This window comes from Lutra lutra, chromosome 8 (assembly GCF_902655055.1).
Source record: "Lutra lutra chromosome 8, mLutLut1.2, whole genome shotgun sequence".
Classification (NCBI taxonomy): Eukaryota; Metazoa; Chordata; class Mammalia; order Carnivora; family Mustelidae; genus Lutra; species Lutra lutra.
In genome coordinates, this window is record NC_062285.1 from 58,843,967 (window position 1) to 58,870,810 (window position 26,844).

Consider the following 26,844-nt stretch of genomic DNA (forward strand, 5'->3'; position numbering starts at 1 on the left):
AGATCCAATGCCTGTCAGCAGCCACTTGTACACCAAATAGTATGCAGAAGGATAAAGCAACTGGATGAAATCAGCAGTAACTATAAATGATGAAGATGGTGACTACGTGGCCCTCTGGCCTGACGACTCATTTAATGGAAACAGTGAATATGTGATTCTTCAGCCTGACTACATCAACACTGGTAACTGAGACTAACACTACAGGTTGGTCCTGCTCTTAGCCTGCTGAGAGAATAACCAAAAGGGTGGGAATTATTAAAATCAAACACACATGGGGACCAGACTTGACAATGCCCTGAGCAGACAAAACCAGTTAGTCATAGAAGCAAAGCTTAATTTAGCTTATTTTGCAAGACAAGCGAGGTTAATTTGACCTGGATCATTTCTTGATTATGATTCCGTAAATCAAAAGCAAAACTTAAATGTTCCCCAAAATTGTTATGAGATAACCACTAACCATTTTTCTTTCATTTGAGAAAATTCTAATACTATGACCAATCACTATAAAGAATACTCATTGCCTTCATACTATATGAGCTGCTTTATAACCATATATCTCTGAGCCTCAATTCCATGTTTTGGTTTGAGCGCTCCCAGTTTGCAAACTGTCTTTTTGGTGTGTGCACAGTAAATTTTTACTAATTACTACTTCAATGAATTGCTAATTTTACTGTTTCTTATGAACTTTTGACAGTTAAACTTTTTCTAAAACACAGTATTTAAAATTTCTTTCCGAATCTGATACAAAGCCATGGGATCTTGGAAAAACAATAAAATGCACACTATACACAGGCATCCAGTTAAATTGAATTTAGGTATAATAGTTTCTTACCAGATTTCCTTAAAACCCATGATTGAAAGTATTAGAGAACTCTCAGTGTTAGTACTCTAAAGCTTCTCATTTCATTCATTATTCAACTAATATTCATTGAATACCTACTACATTTCAGCCTTGTGGAAGCCTGAGTGGGAGGGTGCTGTTTCAGATGCAGGAGAAAATTATGGTATATCAGAATGCAGAGGTTTAATATGAGAGCAGGTGGTGGGAAAGTGGAGGCCAAACCCCTTATCTATTCAGCTGAGAAGTGGAACAATAAAGGAATAAAAGAAATAGGGTATTATAACAAGGCCAGGCAAAAGAGGTCCCCCCCAGCCCCGGCAAAATAGGGAATACTTTTTGAAAGAAAGGCTAATCACACATACTAGGGAGAAGAGTAATACTTGCAGAAATAAAAAATATCAGAAGTAAAATTAACCTTACATTCAGATTCAATTAATCTATGTAATGCCTAATATGTTCTAGGAAATGCATTGAACAATTTCATACACATTATCTTTTTTAATCCTCACAACATCCTTGTGAGATAAACTTCTAAAACAGAAGACAAAAAGAAATAGAGATACAAGGAAGATGAGGAAAGTCACACCAAATGCCTCCAATTATTTTAGTAATGGAAAGAGAATAGAAAGCAGGAGGGCTTGACAAGAATAGATAAGAAAACTAACATTTATTGCCTGCCAGTGCCAAGCACAGTTACATCCTTCATACATAAATTCCATATAATCCTGTTTAGTATTTATTATTCATTTAATTGTAGAATTCATTTAACTGAAGAATTTGAAGAATTGTGAGAGTTTCCCAAGATCTAACAGCTAGTGAATAATGAGGTAGTGATCAAACCCAGGCCTATGAAACTACAAATGCTATTTCTTTCCACTATACCACACTGCTGCTTCAAAATCAGGAATGTGCAAGGGAATAAAAAGTCACGAGGCTGTAAAGGTCCAGTTAAACTAGACAGCATGAATTTGGAGTAGATAATGACAACTCCATGCCCTCCCCTCTGTGGGGTCAAATACCCAAGCAAAAAAGCATTTAGAATGGGACAAACCATAAGAGACTCTTAATCTCACAAAACAAACTGAGGGTTGCCAGGGGGAGGGGGTTCGGGAGAGGGTGGTTGGGTTATGGTCATTGGGAAGATATGTGCTATGGTGAGTGCTGTGAAGTGTGTAACTCTGATGATTCATAGACCTGTACCCCTGGGGCTAATAATACATTATATGTTAATAAAAAATTAAAAATTTTTTAAAAAGTATTTAGAATGGAAAGTTGCTGGAGCTGCAGTAAATTAATATGTACTTTTAAGAACTGTAATAGGGGGGTGCCTGGGTGGCTCACTCAGTTAAGTGTCTGCATTTGGCTCAAGTCATGATCTCAGGGTCCTGGGATCAAGCCCTGGCATCAGGCTCTCTGCTCAGCAGGGAGCCTGCTTCCCCCTCCCCCACTCCTCTCTGCCTACTTGTGATCTCTGTCAAATAAATAAATAAAATCTTAAAAAAATAAATAAGTAAAAATAAAAATAAAAAATAAAAACTAGGGGCGCCTGGGTGGCTCAGTCATTTAAGCGTCTGCCTTCTGCTCAGGTCATGATCCTGGGGTCCTGGGATCAGACCCCACATCAGGCTCCCGGCCCAACGGGAAGTCTGCTTCTCCCTCTACGCTTCCCCCCTGCTCTTGATCTCATTCTTTCTCTCTCACTCAAATAAATAAATAAATAAAATTTTTAAAAAATAAATCAAAAAATAAGAAATAAAATGATAATAGGGCAGGTGAATTCTACCTCCATTCAAATTATTACTAATGTTCTTTATTTATTGAATATCTACAAAATATTAAGCACTGAGTAGTCATAGGACTTGTTACCTAACCACTTAAAGCCACAATTTAAATATCTACAAATAGTTCAAAATTCACTATAGTCCAAATATTGTAGCACATATTTGAAACTTACTAAGAGAACAAATCTTTAAAATTCTCATCACAGGAAAAAAATTTTTTTTTTACTTTGTATGGCGATAGTGGGTAACTAGACTTATTGTGGTGATCATTTTGCAGCATATACATATATATATGTACATATACATATATATGTATGTATACATATATATACACACACATATCAAATCATGTTGTACACTCAAAACTAATATGTTACATGTCAATTATACTTCAATTTTTAAAAGTCCAAAATTCAACACTAACCTAAGGAAGTACTCTAATGTTGATCAAAATATCAGAAAATGACCACGTAAGAATAACTTAATTTTCTCTCATTTTGAAAACTGACTTTATTTACAAGGAATAACAGTAAGGCCCTAACAAACAATAAGGCCCTACTAACAGACATAGAATTGTTGTCAAAAACTAGAATACAGACCCATTTATTTTTGTTCTTTTATGACAACTGCAAAAGACTGAAATGGATCAAAAAGATCACTATGTATCTTCCATGGAAAACTAGGCATTGTGTAATGTGCACCTTTCCTAGATAACCGATTCTATCATATTTGCATCCTACATGATCTCTGCGCTATCACAGAACTGTAAGCTGTAAATAACTGATAGCAATGCCAAGGATTCTTGTCCATGCACATGCAAATAAATACTGTCTAGTGGAGGGAGGTATGATTTCCTTCACATCCCTATAAAATAAAGCCAGTTTTGTGTCAATCTGTAAATTCATTTCAGCATTCTTGATCCTATGAATCTGTGGTACATGAATTCTTTGAGCCACTTTTAGCATCTTACAGGCTCTCCAATTAATTAACGTGTACATTTCATATTTGTGTAAAAATCATAATTTGCCTAATTTTTAATCCCTTAATAATGAATTTCATACAGTATGTAGTAAATGCCGTGGAAAATCAACATTTTAATGCAAAAGCTCAAGGAAGGGAAATATCCTTTTTACTATATATATATTTAAGGAAGGCCAGACAAAACATGCTTTGTCACTTCTCAGTTCTGAAATTTTAAGACTCTAAAAACCAGTCATTGTCATTGGTCATTCTTGAAAGACCCTATAACTGACAAAAAAAATTATCTGAATGATATTCTCAACTTTTCCCCTGATGCATAGTGTAAATACAGCACTGTCTGAAAAACAGAAGCTTCATCATTTCAGAAATACTTAGAATCTTCTGTGTGAACTGCTTTTGTTAATTACAGTCACCAATGAAATAAATGGTACATTTTCACACTGAACTAAAAATCTACATTTAACAATATTTTTTCTTACCTAAAAGAATTTTTTTGCCAGTCAACATCTGTACAATCATAAGAAAATAAACTACATCTGTTGTTTTCAAAATAATAGTTGTATTGGTGTGTGTTGCATTAAAGGACAGAATGATTAAATAAAAACTAACTTGATCCAAATATACACATGCAGCTTTAAAAAGACAAAGCCAGAAAGCAATACCCAAACGAAACATTAAATCAACAACATGTTTTGAACTCATTAATACATTGGGAAAAGGTGTATTAATGCTCAGGTCTTCTGGCTTCCTAAGACCCAAATTAAAAACATCTCTAATACTACCAGTCTCTATGGAATTACGGATTTCACAAAGCAGCTTTTTTCCTCATAGAGGATCAAACTAATCCCCTGACACTCCGAGGAAAGAAAGAGTAAAATCAAGTTGTACCAAAAATCTTTATACTCGGCATTCATTCAGAGCCTTCCAAACTACTCCCTGGCTTATAACATGCCAGAAAAATATTGCTCTAGCAAGTAATTATTTTGTCCAAAAATGAACAGGGCAATTTAGGTTGGAAGTAATTTGCTGTCCATGTCATTCATAAATCCATGCTGCTATATTATAATTCTCAAAATTAATGCATAATGCATACAGTGTATCATGCATTAAATATTTTAAAAGATAAGGTTTCATCGAGTTGAAATTAGTTAAGTCATACTAGCGGATTTAAAAGCATGAAAAATTAACTCTTCCTTCTCCTCACCTCTACTCCCTCCAAACCAACAGGTACCCTTCATTTGGTAATATGTGCCAAATAGGGGAAAAAAGGGAATGCAGACAAACAAGTGAAAATTATAGAAGGCTAATCCCAAAAGGAGACTTGCCTCTTCCAAATTGTAACTGAAGTTAAAAGACTATATAGTGAGAAGTCTTTACATTTTCAGGAGTTCAAGATAGCTATGTACTGTGCTCCTTCTTGGGAATGTAACTCATTCCAAAATGTTCTTTCCTGACTCTTCGGAAGGTTCTTATACCACCAACAAATGGCATGTGTTTAGAGGATTCTATTAAAGCTTCATAAAAGCATCTTTCAAGTTCCAAGTAAAAAAATAACTGAATCATTTAAAATAAAAGCTTTTTCTCTCTACCCTCAATTCAACAACGTATATAAATCTGGAAACCAAGAAAAATAAAACAGGTAAGTGATTAAATACAAGCACTTGTTCTCTAGAAATGGGAAGAGTATGGCAGGCAGTTAATTCTATAACAACTTCCTATTCCCTAAGCTATCTTCTCTTTTCTGATCATCAGAGAATTTCGGTGAATCTCTCATGATGTACAAATCCAGAAAGAAAGATGAAGAAAGAAGCAAAAGGGGAAGAAAAAACAAAAAGGAAAGAAAATGCAAAATACAAAAATGCAATATTCACATTGGTTCTTCGACCATAAATAAATACAGCAAAACATACTCACTGCCACCCTCCTTTCATCTAGTGAGAAAAGGCGGCGGGGGGTGGGGAGGGGGGGAGATAACACAATAGCCTCTATAAACACATACCATAAAATACCCCAACTTTTCTGAATGTTTTAACTCCAGAGCCAGCTCACTATATAAGGTGGGCAAAATCTCTTCAGATGGGATCAGGCAGTAGGCAGTTCTAGAGACCATACCTTAATGCTATTCAAAGTCTCTTATAACCTGCTTTACCACTTGCTCTGGAGTCCTCAAATTTAAAATCATTTCTATCATTTACCCACTTTTCAAATTTTCCCTTAGAAGTATCCCTGCCAGCATTAAGAGAGCTAGCTAAACTAATCCAAATGAAATTGAAAATGACAAACAGGCACACCTACTCTTTATCCCTTATAAAAATGTTACCCAGAGAGTCAAACAAATCTGTAATGGTAGAATTTTCTACAATTTGATAGTTTTTCTTCTTTGTTTCTTTTGTTTTCTCTTTTGGGATGGAAGCACCATTACGCCTACTCTCACACAAAAGGAAAAAGAATGCGAAGTCCAAAGCTTCCAGGACTTATCTCTAGAAGAAAAGAGTTATTTGTTTCTTTCTGTAAAGAGGTGTTTGTTGCTGTAAAGTCTCCTTCCACAGCTCTCCCACACCTCCATTCTTTTCTTTTTTTTAAAAAGATTTTATTTATTTATTTGACAGAGAGAGAGATCACAAGTAGGCAGATAGGCAGGCAGAGGGGCGGGGGGAAGCAGGCTCCCTGAGGAGCAGAGAGCCCAATGTGGGGCTCTATCCCATCATGACCTGAGCCAAAGGCAGAGGCTCAACCCACTGAGCCACCAGGCAACCCCCCCCCCCTTTTTTTTTTAAAGATGTCCTTCCTTCTTTCCTTTCCTCCTTCCTTTGTCAGAAAAAGAGAAAGCACAAGCAGGGGAGCAACAGGCAGGAGGAGAAGCAGGCTCCCCACTGAACAGGGAGCTGGATGCGGGACTCCATTCCAGGACCCTGAGATCATCACCTGAGCCAAAGGCTGAGGCTTAATGGACTGAGCCACCCAGGCATCCCACAGCCGTCCATTCTTGAACATTAAATGAAGGCACGTGTTTACCTACCTCTACCCCCATGAACAGGGAAAAGAAAGCCTGCTCTAACAAAGTATAACCTTCTATATTCTAGCTTCCAAAACTTTTTGATAGGTTTATGTGTGGAACATTTTGTGTTTTAAAACAAGTTTATACATTCTTCGATCCTACTCCCATCAAACGTAGAGTCTAATTCTCCTTCCCATGAAGAAAATGAAGCAGAAGTGACACTGAGTAAGGTCATAAAAGGTGATTTTAGGTTATAAAAGGTGATAAAACTTTTGCCTGGCACTCACTCTCTGAGGATAGGAAACTTTGGACTCCGGAATCACCAACTAAGATATCCAACTACCCTAAAGCCCTCATGCTGGCCTGGGTAGGAGACAAGATGTCACAATTATAGAGATGTCCAAGAAGTGCCAGCTGCTTGAGTCTTTCCAGCCCAGCAGCCTGATCTGTGGATGAGGAATCCCAAAAGATGACTCCAGGCCCAAGTACCATCTGCCTCCAACTGTGTAAGAGAGGAAGCCTTTTAAATGATTCCAACCCAGCTATCATCTGATTGCTTACTCATGAAAAACACTGAGAAGAAACTGCCTAGCCAGATTCAAACATCAGAACCATAACAGATTGAAAAAAAAAGATGTTGTTTTATACCACTAGGTTTGCGATGATGTATTACACAGCAGTAGACAACCAAAGCAGATTTTGGTTATAGAGTTGCTTCCAAAAAATGTAAACATTTGGCTTCCAGATTAGAGGGCAGGACAAAGTCAGAAGTAGCAGAAAGTGTTAGTGAGAGCCTGAAAGGGTCTTAATGTCACTCTTAGGAAAAGCCTCAAGGAAGCTGTCAATAAAGACTTAAAACAGGGGTCAGCAAACTATAGTCTACCAGCAAAATTCAAACCGCTACCTGCTTTGGTAAATAGTTTTTCTGAAACACAGCCCCACCCGTTCATCTACATATTGTCTGCAGGTGCCTTCTCACTAGACAGCAAAGTTAAGCAGATGTGCCAGTGACCACAGGGCCCCAAAGCCTAAAATATGTATTGTGTGGCCCTTGACAAAATAAAGTTGCTGATCCTTGGCTTAAAAGAAAGTGAGAAAAGTGTTACTGAAAGTTGAAGGAAAGAAAAATCCTATTAGATAAGTGGAAAGTTTAGCAAAGCTGTCACCTGAAATAATGTTGAAAACAGAAAATATAACCAATGAACTGATGAATATGGGTAAGGAAATTTCCAGGCAGAATATCAAAAGTGGGGGCACCTGGGTGGCTCAGTCGTTGGGCATCTCTGCCTTCCAGTCAGGTCATGGTCCCACAGTCCTGAGATCCAGCCCCACATCGGGCTCCCTGCTTGGCTGGGAAGCCTGCTTCTCCCTCTCCCACTCCCCCTGGCTTGTGCTCCCTCTCTTGCTCTCTCTCTGTCAAATAAATAAATAAAATCTTTAAAAAAAAAAAAAAGAATATCAAAAGTGTCAACTGGTGTTTTTCAGCTAAGTATCATAAAGTACAGGTACAGAGATGAGAAGAATTATATAATTTTCAAACAATAGAGGAAATATAAAAGAGTCAGGACTTGGTAGGTCCAAAAATAAAACTGTTTCTTACTCCCATATAGCAAACATTTCTCAAATTAAGAAATGCCCAGGGGCGCCTCAGTGGTTTAGTAGCTTAAGCGTCTGCCTTCAGCTCACATCATGGTATGGAGCCCCACATCATCCAGCTCCTTCTCCCTCTGCCTACTACTCTCCCTGCTTGTAATCTCTTGCTATCTCTCTCTCTCTCTAATAAATAAAATCTTTTTTAGAAAACTAAGAAACACCTTCTGGAGAAAGATCAAACCCAAGGCAGTATCAGGGACACATGGCCTAAAGATTAAACATTTGTTTAGACCAAGGACTGGCATTTTCCATAAAGGGGAAGATAAATGTTGTAGACTTTGAGGGCCATATACAGTCTCTGTTGAACATTCTTCTTCTTCTTTTTTTTTTTTTTTACAACTCTTTCAAAAATGTAAAAGCAAATCTTAGCTCACTGGCAATAGCTGAGCAACCCTAGTGTAGACTTCAAAAGAGATTTAATTTAAGGTGGTACTTCACAATTCCTTTCAAACAAAAAGACTTCTAAGAATCTTAAAGGTGTTGTCCCACAAAATGTTTAAATGGAGCTGAGAGGGTTCAGGACATGCTGCCCTAAAATAAGGTATATTGACATACTGAATATTTTAAGCTGAAGATGCTTGAGAAAATGGCAGAAGCAGGAAAGTCATTCTGACCTTTCCCCTGCTCTTCTGCCCTGAAGCAGGTCATAAAACTCTCATATGAGAGACGTGGAATAAGGGAGCATTCTTACCTCCAAAGGCACAGGGACACAGAGAAGAATCCTAACAGGCCTTGCTAAATTTCCCCCAGTTCACTATACTTTCTTCATACTCTTTGTCTTACATTTCTCCACAACTGCCCACGCTTAATCAAACACAGCATAAAAATACTAAGGCTTAAACATTTCTTCAGGTTAAAAATATAACTACCCTACAACCCAGCAATTGCCCCACTAGGTGTTTACCCAAAGAATACAAAAATACCATGGATGGAACTAGAGGGTACTATGCTAATTGAAATACGTTAATCAGAGAAAGACAATTATCATATGATCTCACTCATACACGGAATTTAAGAAACAAAACAGAGGATCACCCGGGAAGAGAGGAAAAAATAAAACAGGAGGAAATCAGAGAGGGAAACAAACCATAAGAGATTCTTAATCAAAGGAAACAACAGAGGGTTGCTGGAGGGGAGTGGGCTGAGGGGATGGGGGAACTGGGTGATGAGCTTCAAGGAGGGCACATAATGCAATGAGCACTGGGTGTTATATACAAATGATGAACCACTGACCTCTACCTCTGAAACTAATAATACATTATGTGATAGTTAACTGAATTTAAATTAAAAAAATAAAGTCCTAGGAAGCAAGCAAAAAAATAAAAACATAAATAAAATTTCAGAGAAAAAAATAGAATACGAAAATACTAATTCAAAGGGATACATACATTCACCCCAATGTTTAAAGCAGCATTATCTCCAATAGCCAAACTATGGAAACAGCCCAAGCGTCTATCGATAGATGAATAGATAAAGAAGTTGTAGTACACACATACACACACACAACGGAGTATTTCTCAGCCATAAAAAAAGAATGAAATCTTGCCATTTGCAACGATGTGGATGGAACTAGACAGCAATAAGCTAAGTGAAATAAGTCACTGGGAGAAAGACAAATACCATATGACTTCACTCATATGTGGAATTTAAGAAACAAAACAAATGAGCATGGGGGGAAAAAACAGAGAGAGGCAAACCAGGAAACAGACTCTTAACTACAGAAAACAAACTGATGGTTACCAGAGGGGAGATGGGTGGCAGCAATGCGGAAACAGGGAAATAGGTGATGGGGATGAAGGAAAGCACTTGTAATGAGCACCAGAGGGTGTGCATAAATGTTGAATCACTATATTGTAACCTGAAACTAGTATTATACTGTACGTTAACTGGAATTTTTTTAATTGGAATTTAAATAAGAACTTAAAAAATAAACATTTCGGGCGCCTGGGTGGCTCAGTGGGTTAAGCCGCTGCCTTCGGCTCAGGTCATGATCTCGGAGTCCTGGGATCGAGTCCCGCATCGGGCTCTCTGCTCAGCAGGGAGCCTGCTTCCTTCTGTCTCTCTGCCTGCCTCTCTGCCTACTTGTGATCTCTGTCAAATAAATAAATAAAATCTTTTAAAAAAATAAATAAATAAATAAATAAATAAACATTTCTTCAGGTCTTCATTTACTAATAAAAGTACCCCTGCCACATAAAACTTATATTAAATACATGTGTATCCTTTTAATCAGTCTTTGTCAATTTAATTTTCAGACCCAGCCAGGATCTTAAGAGGTCAAGGAAAACTTTTTCCTCTTCTACAGAGCCTAAGGTAGAGAAAGACATATGATTGTCTGAGTGTGGCTTTTGTCTAACAGAGTGAACCCCTCAAAAGGATTCACAAAGAATTCTATGTTGAGAAACACTGTCATCTTGGACTAAAAAAGGACAGTACAAAATGAAAAGAGGTTTTTGGGACAAACACCCCCTTCATGTTCAAACCCTATGGTTTAGGAAATTACTCAGCTGCAAACAAAGGATACGTTTTATGGAAAAGGAAGGCGAATTCAAAGGGCAAAACCAAGAACTATGAAGGATGGTTCCCCGGCAATACAGCAGAGCCCTAATCACAGAAGTGATGATATGGGGCCTGGGTGGATTTCAGATTTGCTGTGGACCAGCAACTATTGTGTTCCTTACATTTTTCTTTTATTTTTTAACAGAAGTGTCCATAGTGGTTATCTTGTGCCTGTCCACGGTTGCATATTGGGTGGCTAGGGAGAGATAACATTTCTCTTTAGCTTACAGGTCCTCAAAGTCAAAGTAATGGTACCCAGGGAGCTACACATGAGGAACACTATCCAAATAGCCTAACCTGCACCGGGATCTGCTTTAGATGACAAGATCCTAGACTTCAAGCCTGAGCATGAAGACACACGAGGTAAGACCCCTCTGTTTGGCAGCACAGATACTAAAAATTGGAACAATACAGAAAAGACTAGCATGGCCCCTGCCCAAAGAGGACATGCACATTCTCAAATTTGTGAAGTGTTCCATATTAAAAACAAAAACAAAGACACATCTGAGAAGGGGTAAGTGTGTTTTGCACTTGGGAGGAATGTAAATCTGTGGCCAGAAGAACAACCAAAGTGGCTTTGAAATATGTCTGCATATTCTTGACAATCTTCCCAGAAAGACGTGGAGTCTAATTCCCTTCCCTTTGAACATGGGTTGGCCTTAATGACTCATTTCTAATGAATAAAATGCAGCAGAAATGACACTGATTCTGAATTTAGGTCATAAAAGACAATACACCACCCTTATTCTTATTCTCTTATTCAGAACAAGTGCTTTTGGAGCCCTAAGCCTCCATGTAAGAATTCTGGGTGCTATGAAGCCCCTATGCTGGGACTACACAGAAACAGAGACAGTGATGTTCAAGGAGTTATTTCAGATCCTAGTTATTTGCACTTTCCTGCTCAAGGGCCAGAGCTGTGAGTCTAGAAAGAACGCAAGGCCCATCAGACACAAGTGCATGAAAGAACTTGTACAAGAATCACTTAGAAAAGCCTAGTCAACACCCAGAACCTTAGGAGTTCTGCACCAAGTTAGAAGTGGTTTTATCCCTTGGCAATAGATAACTGCAACAGCGTGCCTGGGGACACCAGCCTGAAGTGCTGGAAGGTCACACTTACTTAGACTGCCTTGCTGTATATACCAACCAAATGACACCAAACAACATTTCAGCTCATCCAGCTCCTACCAAAATATTTGATTTGATCTTCATTTGATCACGCTAAAAGATATTTTATGACTGATCTAACATATACACAATTACAATGTGACAATTATGTTTCAAATTGTATGCCAATGTTATTTAAAATCACCTACATTTGGGCGCCTGGGTGGCTCAGTGGGTTAAGCCGCTGCCTTCGGCTCAGGTCATGATCTCAGGGTCCTGGGATCGAGTCCCACATCGGGCTCTCTGCTCAGCAGGAAGCCTGCTTCCCTCTCTCTCTGCCTGCCTCTCCGTCTGCTTGTGATCTCTCTCTGTCAAATAAATTAAAAAAAAAAAAAAAAAAAAAAAAAGAGGCCAGAGGGTCTTTTAAAATCACCTACATTTATACACACTAGTCCATGTTTCTTACTCTTTCAGTTTCATATTATTTTAGTTATTTTATAATTATTTTTGAAATGATTAAGTAATTTGAGACTGCTAGTCATACCACCTCCTCTACAACATAACACTAATTTGTAGTGTCGTCAAATGTGGTTATAGGGGCGCCTGGGTGGCACAGTATTGGGTATCTGCCTTCGGCTTGGGTCTTGATCCCAGGGTCCTGGGATCAAGCCCCTTATCGGGCTCCTGGCTCAGCAGGGAGCCTGCTTCTCCCTCTACAGCTTCCCCATGCTTGTGTTCCCTCTCTCGCTGTAACTGTCATAAATCAAATCTTTTTTTAAAAAATGTGGTTATACCAGCAACAGAACTAGAATAATCATCACTAATATATAATAACCACTGTTTCTATGGTCTCATTTTTTTTTTAAAGAGGCATTTTTGCGGGCACCTGAGTGGCTCAGTCCGTTGAGCATCTGCCTTTGGCTCAGATCATGACTCCAACATCCCAGAATCAAATCCCGTGTTGGGCTCCCTGCTCAATGGAGAGTCTGCTTCTCCCTCTCCCTCTGCCCTCTTCATGCTGTCTCTCTCACTCTCTCTCAAATAAATAAATTTAAAAAAAAAATTTTTTTAAGAGACATTTTTTTAAAGAATTTATTTAATTAATTTATTTCTTTATTGAGCACAAGCACAGGGAGGGGCAGAGGAAGGAGGAGAGGGAATTTCCAGCAGACTCTGTGCTGAGGGTGAAGCCCAATCTCATGACCTGAACCAAATCATGAGTCAGACACTCAACTAACTGAGCCCCCCAGGCTCCCCAGGTCTTTCCTTTTTTTTTTTTTTTTTTTTTTTTTTTTAGATTTTATTTATCTATTTGACAGACAGAGATCACAAGTAGGCAGAGAGGCAGACAGAGAGAGGGGGGGAAGCAGGCTCTCAGAGGAGCAGAGAGCCTGACGAGGGCTCGATCCCAGGACTCTGGGATCATGATCTGAGCCAAAGGCAGAGGCTTCAACCCACTGAGCCACCCAGGCACCCTGGTCATTCCATTTTTAAATGCTATGATCTAAATCCCAGGAAAATAAATCATCTGCATTTGAAGATACCCAATTCAATGTGTTTTAGATCACTGACATAGAATTAATGTTCACAGATTATAAACATGGTTAAGCTCACCTTCCACAGAGAAACTAAAACCACTGAGCCAAAACTAATTGGTCCCAGTAGAATGGAAGAAGATACTCTGGAACAGGAAGAACAAGGAAGCCTGAGGTGAAGACAACTTACTCTGAAAATTCTCCATTGTGAAAGCATTCCCAATTAGACATTTTAAGGAAAAAAGCCTTAATCGTCCATGCCACCAAATAACTAAAACATCCTAAATTATTTAGCAGCAGTTTAATTAACCTTTTTCACTCTTCCCTAGACTGTCAAATGTTTGATTTTTTTTTTTTTAGCAAGCAAGCACTGAGAAGAAAAAGTCAAATATAATCACAATCAGTTTGAGAAGAAATTTTAAAAAATAAAATATGTGTTCTGCTTTAGATGTGTGGGTTTTTTTTTTTAAAGATTTTATTTATTTATTTAACAGACAGAGATCACAAGTAGGCAGAGAGGCAGGCAGAGAGAGAGGAAGGGAAGCAGGCTCCCTGCTGAGCAGAGAGCCTGATGTGGGGCTTGATCCCAGGACCCCGGGATCATGACCTGAGCCAAAGGCAGAGGCTTTAACCCACTGAGCCACCCAGGCGCCCCTAGATGTGATTCTTTGACCACTGAATATTATATATACCCAAAGCTTGGGTAACTAAAAGGAAAGAGGTTAGTGTGAAAAGTCTATTTAACCCACAATATGGCTGATTTTAAAAATCAGCCTGGGTTCTAGGTCCTGATAGCATAGCTACTACAAAGAAAAAAGGTTCTTTCTTACTTACAGGGCAAAGGTTTAGGCTCTATACAAATTTTTTTTGATATTTTTTAAAAAAGATTTTTATTTATTTATTTGGCAGAGAGTGACACAGGGAGAGAAGGAACACAAGCAGGGGGAGTAGAAGAGGGAGAAGCAGGCTTCCTGCTGAGCAGGGAGCCCGATGTAGGGCTCGATCCCAGGACCCTGGGATCATGACCTGAGCTGAAGGCAGATGCTTAACACCTGAGCCACACAGGTGCCCCACAAATTCTGAAATAAATAAAGGTTACTTCCCACAGAGAATCCATAACCACTTCGTTCTTCCTTCCTCATGCAAAAGTCCCAATTCTTCAATAAAACTGACTTTGGGTGTCAGAAAAACACTAAACTTACTGAACTCAGTCACCCTGAAGAATCAATATTTGAGAGCTCCTAATCTTCCTATGAGATTAAAGACTGTAAATAGTATAATGCAACATAGTGGAAAACATTCTGGATTCCCCCTCAAAAAATTCCTTTTAAGCTCTACATCAAGAAAATGTGCCCTTCAGGGTGCCTGGGTGGTTCAGTGGGTTAAAGCCTCTGTCTTAGGCTCAAGTCATAATCCCAGGGCCCTGGGATGGAGACCCACACTGGGCGCTCTGCTTGCCAGGGAGCCTGCTTCCGCATCTCTCTCTCTGCCTGCCTCTCTGCCTACTTGTGATCTCTGTCAAATAAATAAATAAAAATCTTAAAAAAAAAAAAGAAAGAAAAAAAATGTGCCCTTCTACTTACCACCCTATCTTCCAGTAGTGAATACAGGGATAAACACATTAGTGAGCACTCAAAACTGTGCATAAATGAATCGATATTTTGCCTTTATCTCCCATGTAAGAAACTTGCTTCTAGTTCCATTCTACCACTAACAATCTCCAGAACCCTGGGGAAACACTTGCTCTCTCAAGCTTTAGATTCCAATATACAACATAAAATGAGGTGAGGTGGAGACTGGGGAGGAGGATTAGACATTAAGTCTCATGAGGGCAACAACTGTCTTATTCAATACCTCTGTAACCCAATCTAATAAAATGGCTATTGTACATTCAAATATGTACTGAATGAAGTTTCTTCCAGCCCTGACTCCATAATTCTTAATCATTTGCTTAAATTACATTTATTTTCTAAGCATGCAGTATATAGTCCAACATTCCTTCTCTATACTCAGCTCAATTAATAGTAAAGGACTTTTAAAACTAGAATACTGGGACAACTGGGTGGCTCAATCAGTTAAGCATCTGCCTCCAGCTCAGGTCATGAGCCCAGGGTCCAGGGATCAAGTCCAACATCAGGCTCCCTGCTCAGCAGGAAGCTTGCTTCTCCACCCATCTGCTTCTCTCTGGGCTTGTGCACTCTCCCACTCGATCACTACTCTCTCTGACAAATGAATAAATAAATCTTTAAAAACTAGGGGTAACCTGGGTGGCTCAGTCATTAAGCATCTGCCTTTGGTTCAGGTCATGATCCCAGGGTCCTGGGATCGAGCCCCACATCAGGCTCCCTACTCTGCAGGAAGCCTGCTTTGCCCATTCCCTCACTCCCCATCCTTATGTTCCCTCTCTCGCTGTCGCTGGGTCTTTCTCTGTCAAATAAATAAAATCTTTAAAAAATAAATAAAAATTTAAAAATAAATAAATAAATAAATAAATAAAACTAGAACGCTTCCAAAATCTTCTCCACCTCTTCACACAGGTGCTTTGCATGATGGATATTATTTATCCCCTAGATGTAGTTTTTAAAAAGGTAAGACTGCGGGGCGGGGGGGGGGGGGGGGTGCTCCTGGTGGCTCAGTCAGTTAAGCACCCAAGTCTTGATTTCACCTCAGGTCATGATCTCAGGATTGTGAAGTTGATCCCTGTGTCTGACTCTGCCCTGGCTCTCCCTCTGCCACCCCCATCATGCTCTCTCTCAAAAAAATTAAAATAATAAAAATAAATAAAATAAAAAGGTAAGATGTGGACAAAGACGGGATGCCAGAAGCAATACAATTTTCTAGATTCTTCTGAGCTGGGTTTTACAGTTTACTTTTACTGTGCTACTTAAATACACTATTAGAAGTACCTGGAATAGGGGCGCCTGGGTGGTTCAGTGGGTTAAAGCCTCTGCCCTCGGCTCAGGTCATGATCCCGGGGTCCTTGGATCGAGCCCCACATCGGGCTCTCTGCTCAGCGGGGAGTCTGCTTCCCCCTCTCTCTCTCTGCCTGCCTCTCTGACTACTTGTGATCTCTGTCTGTCAAATAAATAAATAAAATCTTTAAAAAAAAGAAGTACCTGGAATAGTGAGGCTAATCCATTGCAATCCAAAATGTATTCCAAAGTCAAACACAATGTATTATCTATTCTGTATGTCCATCCTTTAGCATAAGTGATTGAGAACTGTACACATTTATTTAGGCTCATGCTTTTCACAGTATACAACCAACAACTCCCACCAACTCATTATCTAGAGTTCTTTCTGTACACCATATAAAAGCTGGTATTTAAAAGGATCTTACACCTCTGGAACACTATCATCTCCAATTTGGGTGTAGCGTTCAAAAAGTTGGCCCATCTCTGCTATCGGGTAGTAATGCCTGCAATAAATTCAAGAACTTCAGCTCAAATAAGTTATTACAGTTGACATATTCCCAAATCATCCTAATTATTAAAATCTAGTAACAATTTTTGAAATATTAACCCATATCCTCACTAGTAATTTACAGTTTGTACCCTACCACTTAGCATTTACTTTATGTTCACTCAGTCACCTACTGTGTGCCAGATACCGTTCTAGTCTAAGGGTCAGCAAACAAAATTTCTCAATAAAAGGCCAGACAGCAAACGCTGTAGGCTTTACAGGCCATACGGTCTCTGTCAATAGTACTCAGCTCTGCTGTTGGTGTGTCAGAGCAGCCACAGACAATGCACTGATGTATGAGCGTGCCTGTGTTCTAATTCAAGCTTATTTACAAAAACAGGCAGCTGGCCATTTCTTTGGCTTACCAGTCCCTATTCTACATCTATGGGGAGACAACAGTGAAATAAATGTTTATAAAATTAAAATTAAGGGCGCCTGGGTGGCTCAGTCATTTGAGCATCTGCCTTCAGCTCAGGTCATGATCTCGGGGTCGAGGGACAGAGCCCCACTTTGGGCTCCCTGCTCAGTGGGGAGTCTGCTTCTCCCTCTCCACTGCCCCTCCCCTTGCTCATGGTCTCTCTCACTCTCTATTGCTCTCTCTCAAATAAATAAAATAAAATAATTTCAAAGTTAAAATTAATTAATTAATTACACATGCATAAGCACACGGCCTATAGCATGTTGGTAAATGCTATGGAGAAAAAGAAAGCAGGGTAAGGGAAATAGAGCCAGGACCTCACTGATAACGGTGACATTTGAGCCTTACACCTAAAGAAAGAAAGAGGAAAGGCCATGCTACCAATACAGGAGAAGCATTTCAGGGAGAGGTAATAGGAAGCATAAAGGCTTTAAAGAAGGAACAACCTGGATCTTAAAAAAAAAAGCAACAATGTCACTGTGGCTGAAGGGACATGGAGAGTAAAGAGTCATAGGTAATTAGGCCAGAGAGGTAAACTAAGAACAAACTCTACAGTCTTTTAGGCCACTGTCAGAACTTGGTCTTTTACTCTGAGATGGAAAACCACTGGAAGGTTTTGAGCAAAGGACTGACAATCTAATTTGACTTATTAGAGGATCATTCTGGATGTGTACAGAGACAAGAGCAGAAGCAGGGAATAAGCCAGAAGGCTAATTGTAGTAATAATCCAGGAAAGAGAGAATGGCAGTTTGAATCTTGGTGGTAGCAGCAGAAATGGTGATCAGATTCAGTATGAATCCTGAAGATAAAAACATGATCAGATGGGAAATGCTGCAGAGACAGAGGCATCAAGGATGATTCTCAGGTTTTAGGCTCAAGTAACTGGAAGGATAGTCTTTATGTCCTAATAATGGGGATGGCTGTGGGAAGAAGCCGGGCAGAAACATTAAGTTTCAGATGCATATTAGACATCCACGTAGAGACATTAAGTAGACAATGGAGTATACAAGTTTGAAGTTAATATACTTTTACATTATGCCTATTCCCAGTATGTTCAAACTCTCCAACAGATACAAAATCCTTAAGAACAAAAACACCTTACTTTTCACTTTACTCACAAGTATTATCCTCAAGACTATCTGCTCCTACTTTATATACAGTTCTAATATGATTAGATTTCTAGGTTCTGAATCTATAAAAGACAGCAACAGCAAATTTAAAGAAGGGAGAAGGAGCTATAACTGACAGCTGACAAGGAAAAGATATTACAAAAAGCTGACAGAAACTAGAAATGTCCAGCATTCTGAGATTATTTACTATACGATCAAGCAGCTGTATATAAATGTCAGTAAGTTAGTAGTCCCTGAAGGTCTTTTGCTATAGCACAAAATATTCCTAATTATCTTTTTTTTAAAAGATTTTATTTATTTATTTGACAGAGATCACAAGTAGGCAGAGAGGCAGGCAGAAAGAGAGGAAGGGAAGCAGGCTCCCCACTGAGCAGAGAGTCCGATGTGGGACTCAATCCCAGGACCCTGGGATCACAACCTGAGCCAAAGGCAGAGGCCTTAGCCCACTGAGCCACACAGGCGCCCCCCTAATTATCTTAAATTCAGTTGAAAAATCAACTTTTCAATGACATCATACTTTTTTTTTTTTAAAGATTTTATTTATTTATTTGACAGAGAGAGAGAGATCACAAGCAGGCGGAGAGGCAGGCAGAGAGAGGGGAGGAAGCAGGCTCCCCGCAGAGCAGAGAGCCCGACGCGGGGCTCGATCCCAGGACCCTGAGATCATGACCTGAGCTGAAGGCAGCGGCTTAACCACTGAGCCACCCAGGCGCCCCGACATCATACTTCTTAAAAATATTGCTATTATAAGTGGAAGAAATGGGGATGCCTAAGTGGCTTAGTTGGTTAAGCGCCAGCCTTTGGTCCAGGGTCCTCGGGAATGAGTCCCGCATTGGACTCCTAGCTCAGCTGGGAGCCTGGTTCTCCCTCTGCCTGCTATTCCCCCTGCTTGTGCTCTCAGGCTCTCTTTCTCTCTGTCAAATAAATAAATAAAAACCTCTTAAAAGCAGGGAAGGGCACCTCAGTGGCTCAGGTGGTTAAGCGTCCACCTTTGGCTCAGGTCGTGGTCTCAAGGTCCCAGGTCCCTGGGTCTCAGGATCCAAGGTGGTCCTCAAACTCCACCTTGGGTTCTCTGCTCAGTGGCAAATCTGCTTCTCCCTCTCCCTCTGTGATCACTTTCACTCTCTCTTAAATAAAATCTTTATAAAAAAAATAAATGAAAGAAATGGCTGGCTTAGTCAGTAGAGCATGTGACTCTTGATCATGGGATTGTGGGTCTGAGCACCACATTGACTGTAGAGATTACTTAAAAAAATAAAATAAAATCTTAGGGGCACCTCGGTGGCTCAGTTGGTCAAGCGTCTGCCTTTGGCCCAGGTCATGGTCCCAGGGCTGGGATGGAGTGCCGCATTGGGTTCCCTTCTTCCTCTCCCACTCCCCCTGCTTGTGTTCCCTCTCTCACTGTCTCCCTCTGTTAAATTTTTTAAAAATTAATTAAATTTTAAAAATAAAATTAAGGGGAAAAGGGAGGGGGAATACCTGGCTGGTTCAGTCAGAGAAACATATGACTCCTGATCTTGGGGTTAGGAGTTGGAGCCCTATGCTGGGTGTAGAGATTACTCAAATAAATAAACTTTAAAAAAAAAAAAAAAAGCTGGGGTAGGGGAGAAATAGTATGTAAGAGTTAATATCAATTATCTGAAAATTTGATGTATGTGTTATTCTCATAGTATTTGTTCCAAGGGAGCAAATGAAATTACTTACATGAACATCACTGAATAAACATTTATTTTGGACTCACCCTGTGCTGGAAATGATGGATATAAGAAAAAGCAACCTAGCATTCAAGTTTAAGCCTCTTCTTGAGGGATGGAAATATAAACAACTAATTGCAGTACAATGTGATCGGTAGACTGAAAACAGAATTTGAATTCAGATATCTGGGTTTGAATTTTGCCACTAGTCTTGGCTTATGGTTTGAATTGCTAACCATTAACTTGCCAGCCATTCAGAAGAGGTAGCAGGCCACAGCTGACCTATGAGCAGTGTCTGCCACCCCCGGTGTACAGGAATATTGGGGGTGTATATGGTGATCAGAACAGATGATTCTGTTCCCTATTTCTTGGGTAAGAAAGGTTTTGAAGTTGAAGAGACACAGAGAGTCGAGCTGTGGCTGCTGGACATGTAACTCTCCTCCCCATTCTCTTCGCCTAGCTAACTGCGGCTCGTCTTTCAGGTCTCTGCTCCCAGGTCACTAACCTGTACTCTTCCCCTCCCTACCCTACCTGAGACTAACCTTTTTTTTTTTTTTTTTTTTATTTTATTTGTTTATTTGACAGAGAGAGAGATCACAAGCAGGCAGAGAGGCAGGCAGAGAGAGAGGAGGAAGCAGGCTCCCTGCTGAGCAGAGAGCCCAATGCAGGGCTTGATCCCAGGACCCTGAGATCATGACCTGAGCCAAAGGAAGCGGCTTAACTCACTGAGCCACCCAGGCGCCCCGGCCTGAGACTAACCTGATGCTTTTACTACAGGCTTCCAAAGAACCCTCACTATAAAGCCTTCACATTAAATTATAATTTCTGGTTTAACTGTCTTTCCTGCTAGATTGTAAGTCCATGTAAATGGGAACCTTTCTACATGCTCAACACGATATCCTGAACATCTGGCCCAGTGCTTGGCGCATAGTAAGTGCTGATAAATATCTACTGAAATGAATGAATCAAACAATAGCTAAGTCTCCCGTCCAGCAACAGCTCTGTCAAAACACAAATCCTTGCAGGCACTTGGGTGGTTTAGTTGGTTAAGTGTTCAACTCTTGATTTCACCTCAGGTCACGATCTCAGAGATCTCAGATTCGTGAGATCAAGTCCCATGACAGGCTCTCTGCTGAGCATAGAGCCTGCTTAAGATTCTTTCTCTCCCTCTCTCTCTCTGCCCCTCCCAGCCAGCCCTCTTTGTACTCTCTCAAATAAATCAATAAAACAAAACAAACAAAAAACACAGAGCTTGGGCAGATTCCCTCCTTTCAGACAGAACTTTTACTCTTCCCTCCCAGGACATGGGTCAAACTCTTTCCCTCATCTAACTCCGTTTCCTAGGTCCCATTTCAGGAATCTAAAGCGAAGTCTCTCTGAAACTTCTTCCCTCCTCTCCCTTTCCAACCCTGATGGTAAGACTCCCTAATTCCTTATTGTAATTCTGCTGTCATTTCCCCAGCAAGCTAGTAACAGCATCATTTATGAGTTTCCAGAATATCTAGGCTATTTAAGAACAGGGTACTGAAAACATCTAGATGTTGTACTCTAAGTGATCAATAAAAAAGGGTGAAAAAATAGAGGCAGGGCAGGTAAACAACAGGGAAAAGAACAAGAAATTCTGGTTTTTGACTAGCTGCATTAACAGCTTCTCACTGGACCACCTTAGCCCCAGGAGCAGAGAGCAAGTAATGGAGCCGCAGCCCCTCTGCCCCTCCCTCAGGCTCTACGCCAGCACTAGCACGAGAAGGGAAGGGACCCCTTTACTCTGTGGAGCATCTGCACACACCTCTATCCCTTATCTGCTTACACTACAATTTGCCTGAGACATCAAGACTAATCTCCTTGCAATCTCTCCCTCTTTCTATCACTTACCACAAGAATCCCAGGACTCTGGAGTCATTCCAAATCCCTAAGCTCTCATTCCCATATGGCTAAGTATATCCCCTTTAATGAACTGCTCCCCTCTCCTACTCCTCCTCAGTTTCTGCTCCAGTTGAAATCAAGTTGCTCTGAGGCCACCGCTCTCTCTACAGTCCTGTCTGTGGTCGCTCCTCTGCCGCCCCCTTACACTACTGGGCCTTGGGCAGAAGAGGTGGGTATTCATGTTGTCCTCTGCTTCTGGATTATTCCCCTTTCTTCCTTCCTAAAAAAGCTTCCTGTCAGATGATGCCACCACATCCCACCCCTCTGCTGAATTCATGGGGCTATGCCTGGATCCCTTTTTCTCAAGCCTCCCAGACTTCAGTTCCTATCTCACTGGCCTATCATAATTCCAAGTGATTCACTCCCTCACCGAGGTGACAGCTGTGATACTTGGCCTCAGTTTCTTGACCTCCTCATGTGCAAACACCCTGCCCTCTACCCTACTGTAGCCACTCACTCCCTCAATCAATATCCTGTCCTAGAACTCGCCAACACAGTCAAGACAGTCCCTCCATAATCTCTACTTCATCTACACCCCACCCATCCATCACCACTCCCTGTCTTTTCAGGTTGCTCCCTCCAGCACCCCAACTCCAACAATACTTTGACCCCTCCAGGAATTACAAGCCATTCTGATCTTCATCTCCTGCCTTAGCTTAGAGTTCAAAGTCCATTATGGCTTGACTGAGGTTCACTCTCCCACAAGCACTTCAGGTGTCCTGCACCCTCCCTCGCTTCATCATACCCGCCTGGCAGAACACCTACCCTTATTAAATACAACTCCCTGTCAAACAACTAAACACTTCAGGACATTCCAGAGACAAATGGAAATTTGAAAACTGCCAGGAAACTGGATATTAAGGAACTCTTAAATTTTTTGGTATGGTAATGGTATTTTTTGCAAGCATCCATATATCTTAGAAATATGAAATATTTGTGCATAAAACATGATGTCTGGAGTTGCTCCAAAATAATATGGAAGGGTGGAAGTTGGTAAGTGTACAGATAGAACGAGACTGGCCACTAGTTTGTATCTGCTGAAGCTGTGGAAAGAGTACATGATGGCTCTATTTTTATATTTGTATTTGCATATTTTTTTAAAGATTTTATTTATTTATTTATTAGAGAGAGAGAGAGATCACAAGTAGGCAGAGAGGCAGGCAGAGAGAGAGAAAGGGAAGCAGGCTCAAGCAGGGAGCCTGATGCAGGGCTTGATCCCAGGACCCTGAGACCTTGACCCGAGCCCAAGACAGAGGCCCAACCCACTCAGCCACCTGGGCGCCCCTGTATTTGTATTTAAAGTTTTCCCTAATAACATATTAAAAACAAAAAAAATACAATTGTCTCACTACTCTGCCTACACCACGCAGTTAAATGTGGCTTTGAAATGAAAAAAAAAAAAAAAAAAAAAAATGTACCCACACATCCATATTAAACAATCTCACTTAAAATTCACAATCACTAACTTCAAGTGGTGCCTGAGCTCAACCCAACAATCCTACGACTTCTGCCTTATCCATTCATTCTCCCACACCCTCATAGGTCCATTTCATGTCATCTCCTTTCTCCTCAAGCCATCAATACCTGTTCTCCATCTTCATTGGCTGCTGCCCTTCCTTCCATTTTCTCAGTGGAAAAGGAAGTACTCACTACCACTACAGGCATGGGTTCCTGCTTGCCCGGTCTTCCCTGTTATTTACTGTGGATGAACCAACCGCTCCTGTCTATAAGGCCAATGCCTCCACTTGGATACCAGATTCTAAGCCCATTCCCCGTTGCCCAACCTCTTCCCATTCCCACCTCTATAACAGCACTGTTTCTTTCTCTGTGGACCCTCTCCATCAGCATTATATAAACACATTCTTTGGGGAGCGCCTGGGTGGCTCAGTGGGTTAGGCTGCTGCCTTCAGCTCGGGTCGTGATCTTGGGGTCCTGGGGTCAAGTCCCGCGTCGGGCTCTGTGCTCGGCGGGGAGCCTGATTCCCTCTCTCTCTCTCTGTCTGCCTCTCTGCCTACTTGTGATCTCTGTCAAATAAATAAATAAAATCTTTAAAAAAACAAAACAAAACAAACACATTCTTTGGGATGCCTGGGTAGCTCAGTCAGTTAAGCAGTTAAGCGTTTGCCTTCAGCTCAGGTCATGATCCCATGGTCCTGGGGTTAAGTCCCACATTGGGCTCTCACTCAGCGGGGAGCCTGCTTCTCCTTCTGCCTGCCATTCTCCCTGCCTGTTCTCTCTCTCTCTCAAATAAATAAAATCTGGGGCACCTGGGTGGCTCAGTGGGTTAAGCCTCTGCCTTCGGCTCAGGTCATGATCCAGAGTCCTGGAATCGAGTCCCACATCGGGCTCTCTGCTCAGTGGGGAGCCTGCTTCCCTCCCTCTCTCTGCCCGCCTCTCTGCCTACTTGTTATCTCTGTCAAATAAATAAATAAATAAATAAATAAAATCTTAAATAAAATCTTAAACACACACACTCTTATTTCTATTTTATTTTTATTCTTTTTTACTGAGGTATAATTGATACATAACATTATAGCTGTTTCAGGTATACAATTATTTCTTCCATTTTAAAAGACAACTCCTTAACCCCAATTTCCCCTCCAGTTATATATCCATTTCTCTGCTCTCCATGACAGCAGAACTCTTAGAAGATGTCTATGCACACTATATCCAAATTCCTCTCCTCCCTTTCTCTTTCAAAATCACCCCAATGGCCTTTTATTTCCTGATTATTCCACCAAACCCTCTCCTATCAAGTTCAGCACCAACTTCCAAATTGCTAAATCCAATGGTCATTGTTCAGTTTTCATCTTATTTATATACCCACAACATCTGGCACACCATATTCTTATTTTGTCTAAACGTTACCCTCTCCAGAACGTCAGCTCAATGAGGACAGGGACATTTCTTCTGTTCACAGTTACCTTTTCCCCCACATTTTAACATCTCTGAAATCCAGACACAACTGATGATATATTTGAATTGTTATATTTCTTCAAAGCACCTATGACATTACCAACCCAAAACAACCTTTTTTATTTTTTAAGATTTTATTTGAGAGAGAGAGAGAAAGAATGAGAGACAGAGAGCATGAGGAGGGAGGGTCAGAGAGAGAAGCAGACTCCCTGCTAAGCAGAGACCCCAATGTGGAATTCGATCCTGGGAGTCCAGGATCATGACCTGAGCCGAAGACAGTCACTTAACCAAGTGAGCCACCAAGCCACCCCCTAAAACCACCTTTAATTAAAATTTCTGCTTGACTGTTTTGTACACGTGAGTATCTAGTGTGAATTCTGACTGAGAACCAGTTCAAATCTCCAAGAAAAATTTTCCCCTCCTACACAACACCAGGATTGAGACATGCCTTCTGTCACTTTCTGTGTGGTGGGTTTATTTCTCATCTACATTTTCATGTAGTTTCCCAGCTTTATGTAGGGCTTTGTAGAGCCTACCCATCGTGGGCCTATTTTCTTTTTTTAGTAGTACATAAAATAGTGATGTATCTTACAACTGATAGTACCAAAGTAGCAATACAAGCATATTATTTACAGAAATAGAAATAAATACAAAAAAGTGTTAACTAAAAAAGTTAAAAGTGCCTCTGAGGAAAGCAAAATAAGTGAGGAAAGGAGCTTTTTTTAAAAACAAATTTTACAGAACTATTTGATTTTACACACTATATACACATGTAACTTTGATAAAAATGAGCCTTAAAACTTAACAAAAGAAGGGCGTCTGGGTGGCTCAGTGGGTTAAAGCCTCTGCCTTCGGCTCAGGTCATGGTCTCAGGGTCCTGGGATGGAGCCCCACATTGTGCTCTCTGCTCAGCAGGGAACCTGCTTCCTCCTCTCTCTGCCTGCCTCTCTGCCTACTTGTAATCTCTGTCTATCAAATAAATAAATAAAATCTTTAAAAAAAAAACCTTAATAAAAGAAAAAAGTTAATCTTTGTGAAAAACAGAGGAGAGAGGAAAATGTATGTGGACATGGGGGGAAAAAGCAGGGGTCAGAAGGTAGGAAGCCCTTGCCTATCTATCTAGCAAGGGCAGAAAAATGAGAAAGGACAAAAACAAGGGAAGAACAGCTTTGCAAGGAGGACTGGACACAGAGCATGCTGAAACCACAAAAATAAAAAAATAACAAAATAAAAAAAGCCAAAATAGGTTGTTTAATTGAAATTGTAGGGAATGATACAGGAATAGATCTTTTCAACTGAGCTCTGTATTTCCCGTATTACCTAATGTCCATCTCCATTTGGATATCCATTTTTCATATCCATTTGAATATACAAGTAGGATTCCATTTATTTAAAATAGAAGATACAAACTGAACTAGTAACAGAAAGCAAATCTGTGGTTGCCTGTGAGGGGACAAGGGAAGTAGAGGAGAGGGCATGACAAAGGAAATGAGGAAGTTGTGGGGGGTTATAGATATGTTCATTATCTTGACCCCAACGATAGTTTCACAGTATATATCAGAATATATCAAATTTGTCCACCCTTAATACATTAGTTTATTCTATCTCAATTATACTTCAAACATAACACCTATTGTTATAAAGTTGGTTTATGAAAAACAAGACAGGGAGACCCACAGATCAGAAGAACATTTGCAATGCCACAACTACAAAGGATTAGTATCCAAATGTATTAAGAATACGTATCAGTTTAAAGCAAAAACAATTCAAAAGAAAAATAAGCCATGGCAATTAACAAATAATACACAAGAGAGGAAACTTAAAAGACAATAAACAAATTGAAATG

General features: G+C 40.3%; 1 protein-coding gene and 1 non-coding gene across 3 annotated transcripts in view; one reads left to right on the forward strand and one right to left on the reverse strand.

Annotated features, from left to right (window-relative positions):
• SPATS2 (spermatogenesis associated serine rich 2) overlaps positions 1–26,844 on the reverse strand; it is a 146,843-nt gene that overhangs the window by 95,186 nt on the left and 24,813 nt on the right. The window lies entirely within an intron of this gene.
• LOC125108103 (U6 spliceosomal RNA) lies at positions 11,188–11,289 on the forward strand. Its single transcript, XR_007129789.1, has one exon. It is a non-coding gene; the product is annotated as a U6 spliceosomal RNA (small nuclear RNA).